The sequence below is a fragment of the Leptidea sinapis genome, chromosome 5 (genome assembly GCF_905404315.1).
Source record: "Leptidea sinapis chromosome 5, ilLepSina1.1, whole genome shotgun sequence".
Taxonomy (NCBI): domain Eukaryota; kingdom Metazoa; phylum Arthropoda; class Insecta; order Lepidoptera; family Pieridae; genus Leptidea; species Leptidea sinapis.
Genome location: NC_066269.1, coordinates 1,845,050 through 1,867,937, shown reverse-complemented (window position 1 = coordinate 1,867,937; position 22,888 = coordinate 1,845,050). Strand labels below are relative to the sequence as shown.

The window sequence follows — 22,888 nt, the reverse complement described above, 5'->3', positions numbered from 1 at the left end:
CCTCATTATTAAGCAATATTTTTTTAATGACTATCTGACGTTCAACTTCTAATTCTGAGCTAATTCTTAGCGGCACTACAATTGCGCTCGTCACCTTGAAACATAAGTTGTCAAGTCTCCTTTGCCCAGTAATTTCTAGCTACGGCGCTCTTAAGACCGAAACACAATAATGCTTACACATTACTGCTTTACGGCAGAAATAGGCGCCGATGTGGTGACCATAATCTAGCCGGCATCCTGTGCAGAGTAGCCTTCCGGACTTCCCTATTCTTTTTATGCCCCGGGAAAGCAAAGGACAGGAAGTGGCCATAAACCTGGCATTGACTACGAATGTAACCTAATTCTTTAACCAAGCTGTGTGTTAAAATAAAAAAAAGCACAATAAAACACATCAAACCATCGCATAGATGTGCAGAACTGTCAAAGAGTATAAATTATTATTAACAGTAGTGACATTTGATAGCGTCGTAAGCTGTAACTCGATTATCTGTGACGAACTAATAAGACTATGACGGACACATAAACCCGGATCTTAGAGCTATAATATATAACCTTCTGGATAAACAAGAGTGAAATGCAGTCGTGAAAGCGATATATCTTGCTTCTTCGAATCCTGGTATGAGATTATTTGAATTAAAATTAAATACCAACAACAGAGACCATGCATACACACTTTTTTAAAGTTTAAACATGAATTCTTTTTTAATAATTTAATTCCACGTAGTAAGTAACATCGTTATATTATAAGAAAAATATTTTATTACATATAGTAATATTAATTTAAAAAGACACTTTAAAAATTAGAAATTAAATATCACGAAATCGTTTTCGACCGAATCTATATTTTCAGACCAGTTGGATTTTTTTAAATAATAATACATCATTGGTTTGTTTTTTTTTCGGCCGTCTATGGATCAGAATGAGGGTCAACAGATGATAGGTGACAAGATTCGAACACTTTATGTGTAATGGGCATTCGATCGCATTTATTTTAGCATACAGGAAATTCATTACCTACTAGTGGAACACTAGTAAGATGTCCTAATAAACTTAATATTATGAATAAACTGTATTGTAATGTAGTATAAAAAATAAATGAATAAAACATAAAAATAAAATATTTTTAATAAATTTTTATTTTTCGTTTACAAATAATGTTTTTGATTATTTTAAGGAATTCTGATCTTTTGTCTATTAGAATAATAAATGAACAAAAATTTTTATGCACTGTGAATTTTATTGAAACATTCAAATTGTTAAATTTCGAAAATCAAATATTATAATTTGATAGAAATTAAACCATTTTATTAAAATTAAATTGTATTAAAAATAAAAAAAGTGGTCGCCCAACGTGGGGCTCGAACCCACGACCCTGAGATTAAGAGTCTCATGCTCTACCGACTGAGCTAGCCGGGCTTATGTATCCTGGTTGAAAGTATAAATCGTTTTATTAAAAAATGTAGTATTCAAGGGGAAGAATAGAACATTGACGTGTTTGAATTATTTATATCTCACAGTATCTTGTAATGACGTAATTAACATGAAATTTATAAGACATCAACGATAATACTGGGATTCGAATGTAAATTAATTACAATTATATAATGTGTTAATAGTACTTTTGAATCCAGGGGAATAATAGTAGATATAATTATAAACCTATGTGTACTATTAGTATTAGACTATAAGGTATGTACTCTTTATTCTGTGCCAAAATTTATGTTATTACTAGCTGACCCAGCAAACGTTGTATTGCCGATATTAAAATCGCGATACAAAAGTAACTGTTGAAAGTAGATGGGTGAAAATTTGAAGTTGTATGTATTTTTTAATGCTGACATAATCAAACAAATTTAAAAAAAATGTCAAAAAAATAAAAAATAAAAAAAAATCGTGTGGACCACCCTTAACATTTAGGGGGATGAAAAATAGATGTTGTACGATTCTCAGACCTACCCAATATGCACTCAAAATTTCATGAGAATCGGTCAAGCCGTTTCGGAGGAGTTCAATGTTTAACACCATGACCGAGAATTTTATATATTAGATATAATACGTAAGTGTTAATAACCCACAGCACAGACTTACAACAAAACAATTTCACGCTCAGATAAGTAAAGCGAATTACTGACACGGTTATAAGTAAGAATTTGGCTCGGATAGCGTCGACTGACATCTATATAGTGTACAAAATAATTCAAATTCAAATATTTTTATTCATAAAAAAGTAATTAAGTGAAATACATATTATATTATAGTTATTGACAACCCATATAGCCCAGTCGTTAGTGACCCTTCCTACTGAGGTCCCGGGTTCGAATCTCCGTAGGTGCAAACATTTATATGATGAATGTGGATGATTGTTTCCGAGTTTGGGTGTTTATGAGTATATTTTATTAAATATATCGTTGTCTTGTACCCATAGTACAGGCTATATGCCTAGTTTGGGCCAAGATAATTTGTGTTAAAGTATATCAATATTTATTTATTTATTAAAAAGCGGATTCAAGATTCACTTATTGCATAGAATCTGTGCCTGAACAAAAAAATGAATCAGACGTTATTTCGCGTAAAACCAAAATTATCCAAATGTAATGAGTTTTGTTGAGTATTAACTCCCTTAAGATTTGTCGAACCAATTCGACACGTTTTTCGCCTGTACACGAGGCACCCTCAGGAGATGTTGACTCGCCTCGATTATGTTACTCTTTGCGCCGAATTCTGGTACTCGACTAAGGGTGAGATCTAGATCTAAATGTCGTAGAAGTCTTCCGCTGATATCTATAGAGTCGTCTCGTCACCTGGAGACATAAGATGTTTCTCATTTGCCTAGTAATTTCTCTAGCTCGGTGCCCTTCAGATCGAATCACAATAATGCTTACACATTATTGCTTTACGGCAGAAATAGGCGCCGTTGTGTTACCCATAATCTAGCCGGCATCCTGTGCAAAGGAGCCTCCCACTGGTTAACTTCAGCATCATTTCAGCTATCAAGTGACGATACAAACGAAATCGAAGATTATAATAAGCTTACACTCAGTTGAGTTTTACGTAAGTAAAGTCTGAGCAAAGTCTAAGTACGGTCTATACCTAGATCTCAGTCTGGTGCCACGACCAGCGGTGGATTTACACTAGGGGCAGTTGGAGCAAGTGCCCAGGGCGGCAAATTTTGTAGGGCGGCAAAATTTTCAGAGTGAAAAAAATTTTTTTTTTTAGTTTTATCAAGATTGCTCAATATAATTAATTAATTCTGTTAATTATTAATTTTTGGTTTAATTATAATTCAAGAAATTCAATTTTTAAAATAAAATATATAAACTATAAGATTAAGTGAAATTCCAGTATTGGGGCGGTTTTTTTTCCGGTGCCCAGGGGCGGCATTAAGTTTAAATCCGGCCCTGGCCACGACATGCCACACGTGTCCAATTAGTTTATCTTAGCGGGAGAAAACTCATAATAATTGGAGAATATACCACCAATACCATCCCTAAACCACACAATGAAGCGTAGCCGGGTTTATCTAAAGTAAAGTTAAAAAACGAAATACAATTTTCTTTATTAATCTAACAAAACTATGTCGTGTTAAATTGTATTGGTGTACAATTAATAAATTATCGTACAATTTTTATCTAGATTGACAGATTAGCATGGCTCCAACTGTAACAGTTTGGTATTTTGGTAATTGTTTTTCGCATTGTCTATAAAAAATAGGAATTTATAGAAAAAATGAATTTTCTTCTCATATTCTGTATATATATAAATATTTTTTGTAAAAATATAAGCTATATATACACGCTTACATTGTTTTGGCGATTTCTTGGAATAGCACTCTTAAGGTCATGGTGCAATCTGTGGTTGGTGATATACCATGGTTCGTTTACTATCATTGGATTGATATATTGGATAGTAGGGAAGATGTTCTACTTACTTTGGTCCATGCGCTCCAAGTACTTTGAGCTATTATTAGTATTAAATGCTGGTTACGGTATTTTAACATACATATTATTATGTTATAAAGCTATTCTGTATAGAGTGGGAATGTGTGGAAATGAATGAAATGAGTTAGTAAAGGAATTCCCATTGCATATGTTGAAGTAAGGCCATGTACACACTAGTAGATAACATTAAAGTATTTAAATCTATACAATATATAATAAACTCGTAAGTAATAATAATATTTAGTACTAAAATGAATAAGGTATATTCCTCTCTAAAATTTATTTCTTAATATTTCAGTTTATATTATATTTTGAATGCCTAGTTAGTATAAATAAAATCAAAATCACTTTATTCGTGTAGGTTCGGGAAATGGCACATATGAATGTAAAAAGTTTTCTTTACTTTTTAAATTTAGCACCACTTGGGAAAAGGTTGAGCTTTAACGAAAAGAAGCAGCAAGTAACTTATTGCCACTCTTTTAAATCGATAGCTTCATTGTTTTACAAATAGTTTCAATTACAATAAATGTAAAGTGATGCAACAAAAATACTCAAATGTCAAATACTCAATGCCTTACACGAGGAAATTAAAAAAATCAACTGTAAATTAATACAAAAAAATATAGACAAAAATTAATAATAAAGAGAAAAAAACAGTTGTCTATAATATCAAAGGGCTGAGTTACAACATTGTCATGCAAACTGATTTTATTTATTTTAGTACTACTATTATTATATTTAGTATAGACAGTGTGAACAAAGCTTTACATTTAAAGCTGTTAACGAAACCGGTAGTGTGTGGTCTTGCGGAGATTTCAAGGTTGCTTTCTTTAGCGACTCGATCTCTATGTGGAGAATGTTAAGATGTTTGGAATATAGTGCTTGAGGTTAGGTTTCTAGGTCTTCGTCTGGTCGTAGACTATCCTTGTACGATGAGTTATGTGTGATATTTGTATACTTTCCCAACTAATTAAACTTAAAACGTGTCGTCTTTACATAGCAATATTTCTGCGAAATGTTCTGTTAATGAAAGAAGTGACGATACGAATAAGACTTTCAACTGATGGTTGGTGATATGTCCACATTATCTCTGCACCTCGCTAGAACGTGAAGCCCCCTCCTGTTCCCCTTTCACCCCCTCGCGCTCGTCCTGTTGCGTTAGTACTGTTTGCAGTTTCATTACCGTTACCATGTGATCTTAATTGTTTGTTTTTGATTAGAGGTAAGGAGAATCATCTGTGTATATGAAAAAGTGTCCGTCAAAATGCATTAAATTAGGGTGGCGCTACAGTCGCATCAGGGTAAATCTTAAAAGAAGCGCCAAATATAAAATAATTATAATCACTCTAGGTGAACGTTTCCCTATAATAATTCTTTAAGGTTATAGTTACTACATTATTTTGTACAACGTAAGTTGATGAAATGTTCAATAATTAACTAAATTAGTCGACAATAATATTAAATTCTTTAACTCGGCATACTTCAATTCGTTTATACATTCACCATGCTTCATATCATACCCTGTGCCTACACTAGCGCCACTGTGGAAGCTTTTTGAACTGTTTTTTACAGCTTAAGCTGGACACTTTTTCAACTTTTCTCTCATATGAGATGCTGTCCCAGTCTATCGAGACGTATAAATTATCTAAGTTGACAGGCGTTAACATTGAGTACAGACTAGTAAAATTGTCAACGCAGCTTCGGTCGTACAAAAGAGAATGCATACGCTAACCATGTATGATCTGCGATGACGTAATAGAAACCTTTACTTTCGGTCAAGCGACCTTCTCTGGGGACATTGTCACTGCTGAATCGGTGATTCAGACTTGATGCTGAGGTCACGGTAAAGGCACCGGGTAGGACCTTCTCAGATCACACACTGGTTTTCAATAAGGTTATTTATTGTTGTGAATCACCTTGGCAAATAAGACTTAGGTAACTACTTATATGAATTATAGGCAACTAAATATCGGTATATCTTAAACGAATAATTATACAACCCACTTACATTATCTCTAGAGCTGACGTCAATGACGTCACATTGTCGCTTTGGTACGGTGCGCAAAATAAGCATCACTAGGATATTAATAATAAACTACGATTTATTTTTTCAGAATTTTAGATTAATGTTAAGGTTTTGTAAGAACTACTTATTAAAAATAAAAGTCAAAACAATGAAAACTTCAAAAACAATGTACGAAAATATCACGACATGTGCCTAACGGTACTGAAACTGCAAACCGTAGTGACACAACAGGACGAGCGCGAGGGGGTGAAAGGGTTAAGGGAGGGGGCTTCACGTTCCAGCGAGGTCCACAGATAATGAGGCCGTGTAGTACATTTATGTTGTTGGTGTTCCAATAAATAAATGAATAATTAAAAAAGTACTTCAATCTATGTAAAATAGTATAAGGTATTTTAGTGAAGCCAAGAGAAACCTCCGAATACCTGTAGTGCGATACTAGTGCATTGTGCCTCAGGGCAGATGTCAGTGGGTCGATTGAAGAAAGTGGTAAAGGGCCAACTCGCTGTCACTGTTGATGCGCCGTGAAGGGCAAACATTAGCATGATAATGCGACAGACATTCTGATAAGTGAAGAAAGTTATGACGAAATTCTAGGTCACAATCCGCCTACGGGAGCTATTTATGGAATGTTGATGGAAAATGAGAATAAGTTGGGTGTGGGGATAAATGACCGTTGTTATGGGAGTGGGGGGGGAAACAATTGTTAAGTGATTTGTTATGGTTTAAAGTGATAACCCTCACTTCTAGGATTAATTACACAAATAAAACTGAAAGCAAATGTGTAATTAATCCCAGAAATGAGGGTTATCACTTTAAAACATAACAAATTGTTTGGATTTGCAAGAGCGACATCTCAAGTCAATTTCCGAATATGCAAATATTGGGGTTGACCAGGTTATCAACTGTAAAGTAGATCCTATAAATGAAGTCACAACCTGAGAGTTGAACAAAGCATACAAGATTTTGATCAGATCATTTTGATCAGATGGCTCAGTTGGAAAGAGCGCTCGCACGGAACGCGAGAGGTCGCGGGTTCGAGTCTCGCATCGTTCATAAAATTTTGTTTTCAGTTTTATTTATGTAATTGTTAAGAGATCACCGCCACTTGCAACATCAAAGGAATCACAGGAGTGTTGGCAGCTTTAAAGAGGACCCTATAGGACATTAAAAGAAAATTGTTATAAAAATTTTAAACAAAAATTTAGATCTACGAAGTACATAATATGATAAAATATTCTGTGACAAAACTAGATAATATGTAATAAGCGATCAAAATTGAAACAGGATCTTTATATTTATAGTATTTTATAATGGTAAAAATATTTTCTTAATCTAATATATAAAATTCTCGTGTCCCGGTGTTTGTTACAAATTCCTCCGAAACAGCTGAACGTATTTGTATGAAATTTTGTGTGCATATCGGGTAGGTCTGAGAATCAGCCAACATCTATTTTTCATACCCTTAAATGATAAGAGTCAAAGACCCACCCCTAAATACTTATTTTAATTATTTAAACAATATTTTTTACTTTTATTATATTATATAACTTCAAATTTTCGCCCTATTTTATTATCTACAATTATTTTTGTATAGCAATTTTTATATTATTCTGTTTGATATGAGCAAAGTCACGAATAAAGTCTAGTTAGATCATTTATACCCTCACTAACCCTTTCGACAACCATTTTGCATACTTGTTCATTCTGTGCTCGAAAGAGTAGCGGTGTTATAACAAAAAATTAATTTAAACATGGTTTATACACGTGTTCTGTTAAACAGTGACCTAACTATAACAACTCAGTGATCTAACAATAATGACGTCTAACATGGAGTTTATCTTTTTCTATTACAAAACAGTGTGTTTGTGTTTAACTAAAACGTCGTTAAACACAACATAAACTCAAGTATACAGGAACAATTAATGAAACGGAACGCAATTTTTGACAGCTGTCATCTACCTGTCATCATATAATCTAAAACTTCCGTATGAATATGATCTATCTGTTAGACACACCTTAGACAAGCTTCGACTTGTGGTTAAATATAAGCAATGTCTAAAGATTGTTGAACGCTAAGCAATAGTTTTACCAGTGGGAGGCTGCCGGCTAGATTATACTGATACCAAAACGGCGCCTATTTCTGTCGTGAAGCAGTTATCTATAAACATTACTGTGTTTCGGTCTGAAGGGCGCCGTACCTAGTGAAATTACTGGGCAAATGAGCCTTAACATCTTATGTCTCAAGGTGACGAGCGCAATTGTAGTGCCGTTCAGACTTTTGGGTTTCTCAAGAATCCTGAGCGGCACTTCATTGTTATGGGCAGGGTATCAATTACCATCAGCTAAACATCCTGCTCGTCTCGTCCCTATTATCATAAAAAAAAACAGAAAGACACAGATTTGTAATAGAACTTTTTTTTAATACTTGATTTAATTTTCAGAACATTCTTAACTCTTTGTAATAACACAGTCTGTACTTGTGGGCGAGTTAAAATACATATTTTTAAACAGATGTTTCCTTCACAGATAAATAATGTCTTCACATTTGAAGGTGAATAATAAAACCCAATCGGCAATAGTGGGCCAACTGTGTTTGCAACTATTAATGAAGTCGATAAACAAAACTTTCACGATAATTCGCGTGGCGTATCACCTCTTCAATCGATATGGAAAGTCAATATAATGTGACCTGATTGTGATTGTCAATAACGAAAGTGATTAGTTCATGTTTGTGTGAATTATTAATCATGATGATTTGTAGATTTATAACGTACACGGCTCCAACATCGTGCAATAGTGTTCTCTAGAGGTATTTGGAGCACTTTGTAAGTTTCGCTTTTGTAAAATTGTACGAACTTAAAATAATATGCCAACCGTGTAAAGTCAAAGTTAAATAAACTTTATTCAATCGTTAGATGCTATAAAATACAAAAATTTATTTTAGGCCGCTATCCCAAAAAATCACCAAAATACCCCTAAGTTTTACAGTTGGAACCACGCTAATCATTCATAAAAATTGTACGAAAATTTATTAATTGTACACCATTACTGTTTTACATGACATAGTTTTGTTATTTAGTAAAGAAAATTGTATTTTGTTTGTGATAAATTAGAAAATGTTTATAATTCTGAATTAAAACTATGGCGATCTTGTACGAGAGAGGTAACCTAGCTCCGCTCGATTCTTAAAGGCCGTTGGCTCGGTCCCCAGCCTTAAATAGCCGAATACTACGAGTATGTAATACTATGCGATAAAGTGTCAAAAATCACAATCTAACCTTAGGCTAATAAGCAATTTAATTTTAACTTTGTTTACTAAGTAGAGTAAAATTAAGAAAGTGTCTATAAGTAATATTCTTATTACACTATGTTCGTGTGTTCTTCATTTTTTCACCAATCACTGCTCCATAACTTTGTACAATCTCCGCTCCTCTGGGTCCCGCGGTCTAAGGCTGATATAAGGATAAATAGAGCATATTTATCCTTTCTCAGACTTTATTTATATAAGACTTAGCTGAGTGTGATAAAACGTGCGCACGTGACTTTTGCATTGGGCTGTCTCAGCATAATTTCAGCTGTTAAATGACTATAAAAACGTATATTATGTCAAGCTTACAATCAGCTAAGTTGTACGTAAGTTAAGTCTGAGCAGAGTCTATGTACGTTCTATAGTTGTCAGCCTTAGTTTCGACACCAAACGGCACAAAGTTGTAAGACTCACTAAGACCAAAATATTTGCGACATTTTTGTTGTCTTTGGTAGTCGAAGCAGCAGCCCCAGCACCAACTGTAGTAGCTTGGACATGAGAAGGAACCAGAGTGTCAACCCCGTGCCCAAGCCACTAGGGCTATTCCATCAGGACGCTTGCCATCGCGAGGGGCCATTTGGCTCTAAAATAGTTGGTATGTTAAGAGCGACAAAGAACCTTCTGGATGACTATATCATTTTATACCACAAATCTGTGAATTCTATAAGAATAAAGTCTAACTTACATAAATTTACATTACTTAACTTACTTATGTTACACGTTAAAATAAAGACAGACAGGTCATATGAAAGCCAACAGTTCAATATTATTCTATTCTCGTTATTGTGGCTTTTGCAGAAGTGTCAGTACAATTTAGCCAACTTCATTATTCAATTACGTAGGCCACAAGCAATAAATATTTGTACGGTGTGTACATAAATAATCCAGTTTTAACGGTAATGATTGGTTGTCAACTGTTTAATTATGTTTTGTTTAATTCTTAAACAAAACCTATTCACGTAGGTCTAATGACGACAATTATGAATTTGAATAATTTCGAATATACACGGTGATACAAATTAAAACATAACGTTGACTTATCCGGACTTAACCTATATCCGAATTTACCCTATATCTGGACTTACACTATATTCGAAGTTACCCTGATGATACATGAATTGTGTATCTTTATATATTTATAATTCTTCTGTACGTGTGTTGACAGTGAACTCCTCCTAAGTGGCTGGACCGATTTGAATGAAATTTTCTGTGTGTGTTCAATGGGATTCGAGTATGGTGTAGATTCACAATTGATCTACCACCTAAATGGCTGGATTTTGATGATTTTTTACAGTGTTCCAGAGAATTTGAGATTTGTTTAGATAATTCTCCTATGTTTGTTAGTGATCTCCTCCCAACAACTGGACCGATTTTTTCTAATTTAACACGTGTGTACAGGACAACGTCTGTCGGGTCGGCCAGTTTATTATAATTTTATGAAATTATAGGTATTATTCGTTAACAGAAAATTACCGTTACATAACATTTGAATTTGAATATCTCTTAAGCCTGGCATTTGCCGCACTCAGAGGGGCGAGTGATGCAAGCTCTACCTTCGAATCTATTGTGTTTGTGGAATGTATCGCATGGTTTTTCTTGTTCTTTTGTGCTTTATGTGACTTTCTCTGTATTTAATCACTTTTATTCGCAGTTTATACTACGTAGGCCTTGAAATAACTGGCATACAACGATATGTTTAATAGAAGGAAGGGCATCAAAATTTAAACTATATGAAGAGTATAAGATACATTATAGTTTTAAGGGTAAATGTATACACTTTTATAATAATGTCCCAGCAAAGTTCAGGCATTATCTATAAATCAATTTAAATGTTTTATTAGAAAATGGCTATGCCGTAAATCCTAATACTCCACAGCTGAATGATTAGAATATAACTATTTTATAGTAATAGCAATGACAGTAAAATATTATATATTTTATTAAAAGGAGCGCAAAAAAGAATTGTGGGAGATTTCTTGCACCCTTCTTCTCTCTCAGAGCGCCATTTGTTTCCGAAGCGGTACTAGTGTCTAGTATATTAGAAATGACATTAATAAGAATTCTTAAGGAATCAATTTTGAGAAAATAAATGCCTTTTTATGCCTTGTAGAAGATAACACTACATCAGACGAAAACGAGGCTCTAAATACAGTCCACTTTGGAATCGCAGCGTAATGCTAATGCAAATCTATAGATGATAATCTAACGCGACGCTATGTGAAATCTTGTTGAAAGTGTCTTCTCGCATCACAAAACTTACTCTATAATTACTTTTTCTTCAATATATCGCCTAATAAATAACCATTTATCACGTTATTTTATCAGTATGAACCCTATACGTTACCAAAGCTAATACTACATACGAGTATATATCCATATCACACACGGTAACGTAACATTCTAGCAGTGGAATAACTTATGAATTTGGGTATTTTAGTATTATTGAAGTTATACTTCTTAAGTCACGTTATGAAAAAATGATGAGAGTGAAATTTTTAGATGAGCGCGCATCACTGTAACACAAACGTAACAAGTTTAAGTTGGTTCCTAAAATTTTCTGACGTTTGCGTTATTCGTTATTTTTTTTGGTTTCTTAGTCCATTATTAGGACAGGCAAAGGGTTCAAACCCATACAGCCGTATTCATTATTTAATAATTAACTGTCAAAGCCATCTTTGGAAGAGTTTTTACAAAATTGTTCTTTCTAAAAACGTAGAATAGCGCGAGGAATAAATGATTTTAATGATTTTTGCTTCGTTAAGCCAAAGAAGTATAACTTCTTGCGTGCATACATAAGTTTTTTAGTTTCGGAAGTTACTCATGACTAACAAACCATAAAACTTATTAACCTTAGCTCTTTGTAGTATTAGTATTTATAGATTTAAAGATGATCATTATTAAATTATCTGTTATGTAACATAGAGGAATTTTAATAGGATTGAACCTGCAGCAAAAACAAAAGGTTGAAGGCACGCGCGTTCATTGCCGCGTGTCCAACGCGGGGCGTTCTTGTGGGTTGCCATTTTATTTGTGATCTAGTCGAGATTAATTAAAACTACCAAATTCTACAAAATTGATGAAATAAAAAAACAATGGGCAGTGAGGACTTTTGACTGCATACAGTTGGCGAAAACTTTAAATTGTTTGAAATGTAATTTGTTTTCATTAAAACCAATAATTTTGCTTTTTTATATACATATGGGCCAAGGAAGAGTTGTATTATAAAAGTTGGATGTTTTTAATTTAACAAGCGATTTTTATTATTACTTAATGATGTAATGGAAATAAATATTTCATACATATACAAATTATTAAATTATAACTTAATGAATACTTTGACTAATTGTTACAATATGGCGATCGTCTTCGTTATGTTGGAATTCTGCAAAAATTTACCATTTTCGATTTTTTCTAGCATGAATAAACTCTCTCTGTCTTTCTAGAAACAATATCTTCTGATTAACAATGTAATCAGCAGGAGTGTAATAAATAAATAAATAAATTTTATCTTCAGAAAGACATGTATAATAATAATTTAATACCAAATCATTTAACCATTAATACTTGTTCGCATATATTGTTATGGGTAGGGCGTATCAATTACCATCAGCTGAACGTCCTGCTCGTCTTGTCCCTTATTTTCATAAAAAAAAAATGTTTCTCTTAAACTAATATTTACTTTGTGAAAAGTATTGAAGCATGCATGTAGTAGATACCTGTAATTGTTTGTTACATTAAATACAATATATTTAGTCTGTATTGTTATATATATTGCATCAATATAAATAAATGCTGGTGTTTCTAAATAAATAAATAAAAGACTTTTTTTAACGGTCTAAGAAAGACCGAGTCAACGAAGTAAATCAGAAAAGGTTCGTTTTTAAATTTTCAATCAATATAATGACAATTATTTAAAATACGGTAGAAATGGTAAAATCTACTAAAATGGTAGTATTATACCTGTTATGTGGTGATGTTAGTACATTGCAGTTTAGCCATGCGTTAGAAGGGTCAGTTTTTGTTTGATTAAAAACGGTTGGTTGCACTTGGCAACAGAAATCAATTATTCCAATCACTGCTGTAGGTTCCCCTGTGTAATTATTTATAACTACTGGTAGCGCCCCCGGCTTTGCTTGAAGAGTTTTTATGACGTTTCGACCACGTTTGCATAATAATTATTAGTATTTTGTAACCGCTAGAGGCTTTTATAGAGAAATTCATATGACTATTACTACTAGCTAATTGATCATTCATCATTAATAATAAGAAAAAAGCTAATTCATCATCTTCTTCCAGAACTTGTACAAGGATGACACGATATATTCAATAAAACACCTTTTTTATACAGAACAAGAAGAAGCGATTCCATTAATAATGAGGAACGAAGTTGTAAAAGCGATTGACACACAAAAAAACCAAAAATCACCTGGAGAAGATGGAATTTCAAATGAACTACTTAAAGGGTTAAAGAACGCTGTATTGGATAACTTAGTGAATCTGTTTAACGAGATTCTAAAGAAGGAACAAATACCCTTCGAATAGGCAACATCAACCATAACTTTAATTCACAAAAAAGGTAAAAAAGACGATATTGGCAATTATAGACCCATTAGCCTCATGTCAAACCTTTACAAGATGTTTTCGAAGATATTATTGGATAGAATCACGAACGTGTTAGAGGAAAACCAACCGAAGGAACAAGCTGGTTTTAGAAGCGGGTTTTCTACTATAGATCACATACATACAATAAAACAGGTCACAGAAAAATACAAAGAATATGGTCTACCCTATTATCTAGCGTTCGTTGACTATAACAAAGCATTTGACTCTCTAAAACATGGACCGATATGGAAAGCATTAGCTGACCAAGGAGTACCAAAGAAATACATAAGAATTATTGCAAATGTCTATAAAAACATGACAGCGAAAATAAAAACCGAAAGGGCGGGACAAACATTGCAGACGTATCACAAACTATTAGTAAACTCAAATGGCAATGGGCGGGACACCTAATACGAGGCAAACAAGAAAAATGGGCCAAAATAGTAACAGAATGGTATCCTAGAGAAGGAAAAAGACAGAGAGGGAGACCGAGTCGTAGATGGAGCGACGATTTAAAAGATGCCGCTGGTGTGACGTGGAGCAGATCATGTCATGACCGAGAACAGTGGAAGAGCCTGGGGGAGGCCTATGCGAAAGCAAAACAATCTGTGCCGATGTCTACTGCAAACTAAATGTAAATCGAAAACTATGTAAAGATTGTTATTAAATGCTATTATTATTATTAATTGATCATGCTGAGTCCCTGATGCTTTTACAAGCAGCATGACTGCAAGATACTTATATTTCTTATCGTGATGTTAGAATTAATTCGACCTCCAACAAAATATGGGTTTAAAGCCATTAAGGCCGCTATCCCAAGAAATCACCGAACTAGCCCATAATTGAAACCATTTCGTAGCAGTTTATATAAATCTTATATTTAAAAAAAAATTATATATCTACAGAGTTTTAGTTGAAACTCCATTTTTATCGTTACATTTCTATTTTTTATAGACAGTGCGAAATAAAATCACCAAAATACCCCTAATATTTACAGGTTGAGTCATGCTTATCATTTAATCTAGATAAAAATTGTACGAAAATTTATTAATTGTAATTTGTACACCGGTACTATTCAACGTGGCATACTTTTTAAATAGTATTATGTTTGTAATAAATTAAAAATGCTTCTAATTCTGAATTAAAATTCTCTTACTTGGTGCGATTAATTGTTGTGTACTATGACGTCACAGTTCATTACATCAAACAAAAATATTTTAACTCTTGGTTAAGTCAAATGTATAAAGCCTAGTATTATTTTTATGAACTCGATGCAAACATTTATATCTGCACTGTTCCATTCAGTGTATTTATTTAGTGTTTGCAACATTTTGAGAGGTTTTCCAAAGGTGACTGAAATTTATTTATGAATTTATAATAAAAATCTAGAAATAGAAAAATAATTCGGACAAGGGTTATATAAGAAAAAAATAAAAATAAAATCTTTACTAACTCATTAACAACCTCACAGACTATTCAGATGTTCTTCAAAATATTGGCATTTGTGTACTAATATTTAATTGTAGGTAGGTACTTATTCCCCAATATAAAATGTTATAGAAATAACTACAGATTAAACTCTGCCATTCAACTCATATTGTAAACTATAGTAAAATATTTAAATTAGATCATGAAATTAATATATATTTTTTTAATTTAACTTTATTATCTAACAGGAGTAATTAAAAAGCTTAAATATAAATTGCTAAGTAAGTGATTAGTAGTAAATACATTATTTTTATTTTTCTAAATTATTTCTAGCATTTGTTTTTTAGTTTAGTAAAACTTTGTGCATAACTTTTATTTAGATATATAAGTAGTAACAGATATTATTGTTTATCATATTCGAATATATATATTAAATTATGTATCTGTAGTTGGTAAGCCTTAATAAATAAATAAAAAGATTCTATATATTTTCATAATCAGCTTACGGCTAAAACAACCAATGAATTGACCCCAAAAGTATCAAAACATAAACGTAATAATTTATTTAATTTTTAAAATATTGCACAAAAACCGAAAATCTAGTCACATGTGATATATGAATATTATTAACCGGATGTTCATACGCAATAAAATTTTCAAAACACATCAAAAATAGAATAAAAATAAAGAAATAGAAAAAATACTTGCATGACGTCGATCTCTCTGTTTGAATACCCATTCAATGGATCAAGGAAATTGTCTTTAGATTAAAAATGTCAGATGTGGTTGTTTGCTTCCCAAACATTAACATATAAATTGATTAATCAAACATATATATTACTTTAGAAGTCAAATAATAATTAAATGTTTAAAGAATTAATTAATTCTTAATTTTCACATTCGAATTCCCGGCGTTACATTTACCGAGGCACACGTTTTTGTGAAATAAATGTGTAAGTTGGTTCCCTATTAAAGCCAGCCTAGCGCAACTTTTAAAGAAAAAAGCGATTCACTCGATTGTATGAAATGTGCAGATGATATTGACAGATGACAGCTATAATCCTGTAAAAAACGGAGATAGCCGAAATCCACTACGTTTTAAGAAACTGTTCGCTTTCAAACTTAACCGGATTAGACTTCGTCACCATATTGTAATTATTATTTCAAACTCATGTCAAATCTCACTGCACGTTTCATAATAATCTAAATTACTCAGGCAGTCCCGGCTCTTATAACGTAGTATTTACATCCTTTTTGATTAAAGCTGTGGTTATCAATATTATGCAAAAGACATTAAAGCGACAGTGGGCAGTGGGCATAGTTCGATGGACAGTTAGCCGTTGGGGCAGCAAAGTCTTCGAATGGCGACCACGTACTGGAACACGCAGTGTTAGTATGCCCCCACAAGATGGATTGATGATCCGGTCAAGACCACCGTAATGGGTTGAATGAGGGTAGCACAGGACTGATCTTCGTGAAAATCTTTTGGGGAGACCTTTGTCCAGAAGTGGACGTTTTCGGCTGAAATGATCCCGGCGAAAAACGATCGGAAGGACAGATGAACATCCGAGTCTTAGATCCGAAATTGAATGTTTATATACCTACCTACATTTTGCATGTTTGCACTTCTTTAGCCGCGTTGGGCACTTTTTCGTACCGGTCAAATCTTATGGGCTCGCATCACCGGCATGCTCATGACTGGCGCACGCGATAAATAAAACATTATAAATATACAGATATACTTAGACACTTTTTGGAAACTACCAAAATGCTTATAGCAGTATATCTGTAGCTATACAGCTGACGTATTGTACACATTAGTGCTGTGTATATCTTATAAGTGAAACTGAATGGATTTAGTGAAAAGTTCAATGTGTATATACATTGCATTGTCGAAATAGTGTTTTTATTGATTAATATAATATTATTGAAACAAAGTTTTAAAAATAAATAGAAATTAATAATTCAATTGTTTTTAAACATGATGAAATTTCAAAATCTAATACTATAAGTTCTAAGTTTTTACTTCTATCGGTAGTCTTTACAACTGCCAATTTCTTATAATTTTACAAGCTCACAAACAATAATTAACATCACATCATTGTTCCACAGATTTGATGCTCAAATCGCCATTTGACCTGATTCCTGCCGCCATCTTCAAACCTCACAAACGTAGACACTTTCAAACAACGAAATTTAATGCCATTGTTTCACGCATATGCATATAAAGTTCCGTTACGTTTTCGTATGCAATGAGGTTAACGAATTTGGAGTTTTTAACGGATTATTGGAAAGTTAAAATCGATAACATTTTCTTGTGATATTTCACGCAAATTATGAATATTTATGGATTTATGAACTGGTAGCAATATGGAAAGCTGTTAAATGCAACTAGTTTGTCTGATGTGGTTGTTCAATTATTTATTTAAAAAATATTTTATTTAGATATTACAAATTAGAATTTAGTTAAGATTCCTTTAGAATTATTTTTGGTGTTATTTCTAATATACTAGACACTACTACCGCTTCGGAAACTAATGGCGCTCTGAGAGAGGAGACGCGGTGCAAGAAGCTCTCCTTTTTTTGCGCTATTTTTAATAAAATATACAATATTGTATTGTCATTGCTATTGCTATAAAATAATCATAATCTAGTCCCAGGCTGTCGGATCACTTAGATATTCAGCTGTGGAGTAGTAGGATTTACGACAGACTTAAGGCGAAGGGTAAACAGAAAACATGCAAACAAGGTGTTTTTAGACATGTATTGTGGTGAAAATATAGGATTTGGAGCTATGAACACTACTTTATCCTGTTACACATACCCTTAAGTCTTACTTGTAGGTTACTAATGCTTATTGTTGGTTCAAGTTAGCACTCTAAAGCTATTATGAACTACCAGTTTTCCTTGCAGTTAAACAAGTTTTTTCTCGGCATCATGCATTTGTTTAGTATACTACTATCATAAAAGTTGTTCTTGTAGGTTTTACTTTTTTATGTAGGTACATTTATTCAGATTAGTAATCTATAATGAGGATTGTAAGCAATTAAGCAGTTTGCGCCAGTTAAAATGTTATATTTTCGACGCAAGTATTTTGAAAATATTGGCTTTGTTACATAGGAGTCGTGAACTCATATCGCTCAAGGTCGCCGGCATTTGGTGTCGCCTTAATGCCTGAACAGTAGCTGGGACTTTATTTTAAAAGTGTATACATTTACCCTAAAGCAATCAGTTCAAATTAATGCAGGTTATTTATATTACGTGTAACTATAATATATCTAATTTCATACTTATATATTAGATTAAATAACTTAGTATCACAGTTAAGAAATGACCAATAATTAATAAAAAGCAGAAAGTCAATGAGTAATATATGCAATCATGATAAAAATGGAGATGAAACCTCATAGGTGTATGAACGAAATAATTCATACAAGTTCAAATACTTATATAGCAATACATTACTAGCAGAGAGAAAAATATATTTTTAATATTGAACGATATCATCCTATATTATATCTTGTTCGTTTTTCATAAACGTAAACAACGATTAAGCATTGAATTTAACTTTAACATTAAATTAATATATGTCACAATTTTTGTCGTTTTGCTTAAGTTTTTTTTGTAAACTTTAATTTGAATGAAATTGTAACAAAAAAACAAGTTTTTGTATCTTTTCAAATCAAAACAGCAAAACTTTCAAATTTAAAAATATTATCATAACTGTCATTTAGAATAATAATAACACGTTATGTGTAATATATGATATATTGTTGTTTATATTACTTTATCCGACAACGAAATCGCCCCATAAGATATGAAAATCATAATGTCAAAATAATATATCGATTGCGTAGCGGATTTCGATACAAACGAATAGAACACGGGTGTCAGTGACTGACAGATGAAAAGCTTATTTATATTTATTTAATTTATAACAATCTAGAAGTTACAACTTCAACCAGATTTAAGGGCAGAGAGTACTACAGTATAAAAAATATATAATTGATAAAAATCAACAGTTTTAATATATTAAATCATTACAGTTTTTAGGGTGCCTTACCCATAGGGTAAAAACGGAACCCTTTTATTTTGGAACTTCTAATACTTTGCTGACCGTCTGTAGAATTAAACTAAGCGCTTTTGATCGCCACTATAAATATTTCTTGTAAGTATATACCGGAAAAAGTAGAGCTCGTGAGAACAACATACAAGAAACTAAACGGCCACTCTTTTCAATGAAATAGAGTATTTTACAACGGCTGTAATATACATAACAAATTAGTTTTAAAGGTGCTGCATCCAATATATGAATCATGTTTAAATAATAACAAATACTTCATATAAAGTAATAAATATTAAACTGTATAAATGTAAATTATCGTATATATAGTACTAGCCGTTCCCGCCCGTTTCGCTGTGCGGATTTTAAAAGGAAGGTTGGAATTCGAAAAATAAGTAGCCATAAACTATATAGGACTATTTCGCATCGAATGGCGGTAGTTTCATGTCGATACGATCAGTGGTTTAGGCTTGAAACAGCCTCAAACAAAGACCATTTTATCTAGTAGATAAGTAGATTTTTGCATCCATCCCATTTTGTATAAAAGGATCCGTATATTCACATTAGCCGACCTTTTAAACTTTCGGTGCGTTAAAACAACGAAAGCGCTGCATCTCGCAATCCGTATATATATATTATATTGGCCCACGTTGACCGCACGCTCAATTGAACGAATGCAAATGGGTCACTTTTGTGAAACATTATGGCCTTTTAGCCTAACATGTTTCCGTGTTGCCAAATGAAACTAATGGATAGAAAGACAACGGATTTAGTCTAGTTTCGACGGTGACACAATATTTTTGTGTGATTTATGAATCAATAAGTTTCAAGGGCGTTGAAGCATCGCCAGGAGTGGACTGGTAGTTGGATTCGTAGTTTTTTTATGACAATAAGAATGACATCAGCAGGACGCCTAGCTGATGGTAATTGATACGCCCTGCATTATATTACAATTTGTTTCTTCGATCATCAATTATAGTTATCTTGTGTGTGAGAGGAGCTATGTAGGTATATACAATTAAAAATACAACAATAATAAAAAACAGTCTAGATATATTCCTTATAGCTTATTTACATATAACTCCTTAAACTGCCGTAAGTAACCAACACAAAGCAGGAAATCTCAACTTGACATGTAAAAGTTTATTTTTACGTTTATCGTTCAAATTGTTTTGTTTTCTGAATGTTTCATTAATAACAGAGCTTAAGGAGGCAGTTATTGAAGTGAAACTTTTATTATATAGCCTCAAATTTTTTCGCCTATCTATCGCATGTCGCATTACAGGAGGGGTGAAGGCCCCTAACCCCTATAGTATTAATATAATTGCATCATTAATTTCAACAACTGCTTTCAAGTCAAACAATTTGTTATGTTTTTAAAGTGATATCCCTCACTTCTAGGATTAACGGTTAGCTCACTTGGTAAGAGCACCGGCACGAAACGCCGGAGGTCGTGGGTTCCAGTCCTGCATCGTTCAGAAATTTTGTTTTTCAAATTTTATTTGTGCTTTCAAGTCAGTTTGTTCACGCGGCCTAAAGCGCCAGATAAAAGTGATAGAGAAACCTTTCTTTGAAAATGTAGCAATTTGAATACGACCGATTTTCCTTTCATTCAATTCGTAAGGATACTTCTATCAAATGCCACGACCCTCAACACGCAGCTGCCAAGATACTACGTGTCATATAAGCTACAATATCTCCCCAGGTAATCGGATACTGTGGGTGGTGGGTGTCGCTTCCTCAAGAAACCTTATTGCTCCACGTGTCGCAGACATATGCCCACCCAAGTGACAAAATACACAATATATTTATGATATTATTATCACTCATGTCAACTTAAAATATAATTTTTTTTAGATTATTGTTTCAACAACTTACAACAAGGTTTTTGTATGCGTATTGGGTATTCTTTTTTTCTATATCTATTATTCACAACTAGTTAAAAAAAAGTTTAAAAATTATTATGGAGAACGTCTAAGTGTATATTACCAAAGGTTTTTAATAATGTACAATTACTCAGGCAAACACCAAAAATGAGCAAGGGTAGTGTAAAAACAAACTTTAAACAAAATTGACATTTTTTAATTCGTTATGTCTTTTGAATGGAATATCCGATTTTAATCATTAAAAAAATAATTTTTGCACACTTTTAAAATATAAAAAAGTAGTTATAGTTGTTACCACAGAACACTTTAAAGATAATCTTTTACGTATTCTGTGGTTGTTACTATATGCCTAACTACAGTAGATGAACATATGGTATCACGGACTTTTTTGTAGATATTGATACGTTCTATAATACTGTAGAATATTTTTTTGTTCTATCATCGTCAGTTTCTTCAGCGCACGCGATGTTTTTCACACCTTGGTTTTTCTTATTGAATTTATATTAAATTCTTTTTGAAAATTTAATATAGCCTATGTCACTCAGTGAAGATGCAGCTTTCTAATGGTGAAAGAATTTTTTAAATTGGTCCAGCAGGTTTTGTGTGAAAACATTCCAAACATACATACATAAACACAAGTGTTTCCTCTTTATAATATTATATTAAAACAGTGCTTATATTTACTATACTATCTATTATATAAAATACAATGATGTCTGCTTATGAAGCTCTGCTAAAACAAGTTCCTAGTTTTTTTTATGGAAGAGAAGTACAAACATATACTCTTTTGTATTTGTACACTAGAGGAATTACAGGACCGTTGCTGTTCTTATAAAGCGACGATAAACGTTATGTCCGTTTAAAATATTATAATAGTTATTTATTTTGAGGGGGACTGATTGTATTTAAATAAATGTCTAACTCGCTTAAAGAAAATACATTTCATAACCGAAAACACATTGGCACGAGGCGGGCGAGGTTTGAACCGGCAGTAGTGAGTAACAATAAGGGACGAGACGAGCAGGACGTTCAGCTGATGATACGCCCGGCCCATTACAATGCAGCGCCGCTCAGGATTCTTGAAAACTCCAAAACCTCTGAGAGACACTACAAATATTGTGCTCGTCACCTTGAGACATAAGATGTTAAGTCTCATTTGCCCAATAATTTCACTAGCTACGGCGCCCTTCAGACCGAAACACAATAATGCTTACACAGACTTCCCTATTCTCTTTATGTCCCGGGGAAGCACAGGGCAAACAATTCAGCCACCGAGTCATAAATACAAGTTAGTAACTAGTATTAAGGCCGATGTACCTTAAAGACAGTACTAACGTACATAATATTGTATTGCTAACGGAAACAGCCCGCATTGTGTATATAAGTGTGTAATTCCACCAACGCTTTGGACTTTAAATTATAAAAACAAACGCTATAAGGGTTGCACGTGCCTCACACACGTCAATATGAGCTAAGGGTTTGTGTGTGACGGTTGAAAATTAATTACAAGATAATTTATTTATTACACTAGCTCCTACACTTAAATTTCTGCGTATATAATCAGGTTACTTGCGTAGAGACGTCGCTTCATTGTGTGTCTTCTACCGCATTTATCACGGGGAGTGTTCCGAAGAGCTG

General features: G+C 33.1%; 1 protein-coding gene and 1 non-coding gene across 3 annotated transcripts in view; both read right to left on the bottom strand.

The window, feature by feature from the left end:
* Nucleotides 1-22,888, bottom strand: part of LOC126964638 (uncharacterized) — an 84,707-nt gene that overhangs the window by 4,653 nt on the left and 57,166 nt on the right. Inside the window, exon 1 of one of the 2 annotated variants that reach the window (XM_050807869.1) lies at nt 16,010-16,033. The exons of the other annotated variant lie outside the window; for it this stretch is intronic. The gene's annotated coding sequence lies outside the window, so the exon portion shown is untranslated. Of the gene's footprint in view, nt 1-16,009; nt 16,034-22,888 lie in introns of those variants that run through there. 2 annotated transcript variants of the gene reach the window in all.
* Nucleotides 1,344-1,416, bottom strand: Trnak-cuu (transfer RNA lysine (anticodon CUU)). The gene has a single exon. It is a non-coding gene; the product is annotated as a tRNA-Lys (tRNA).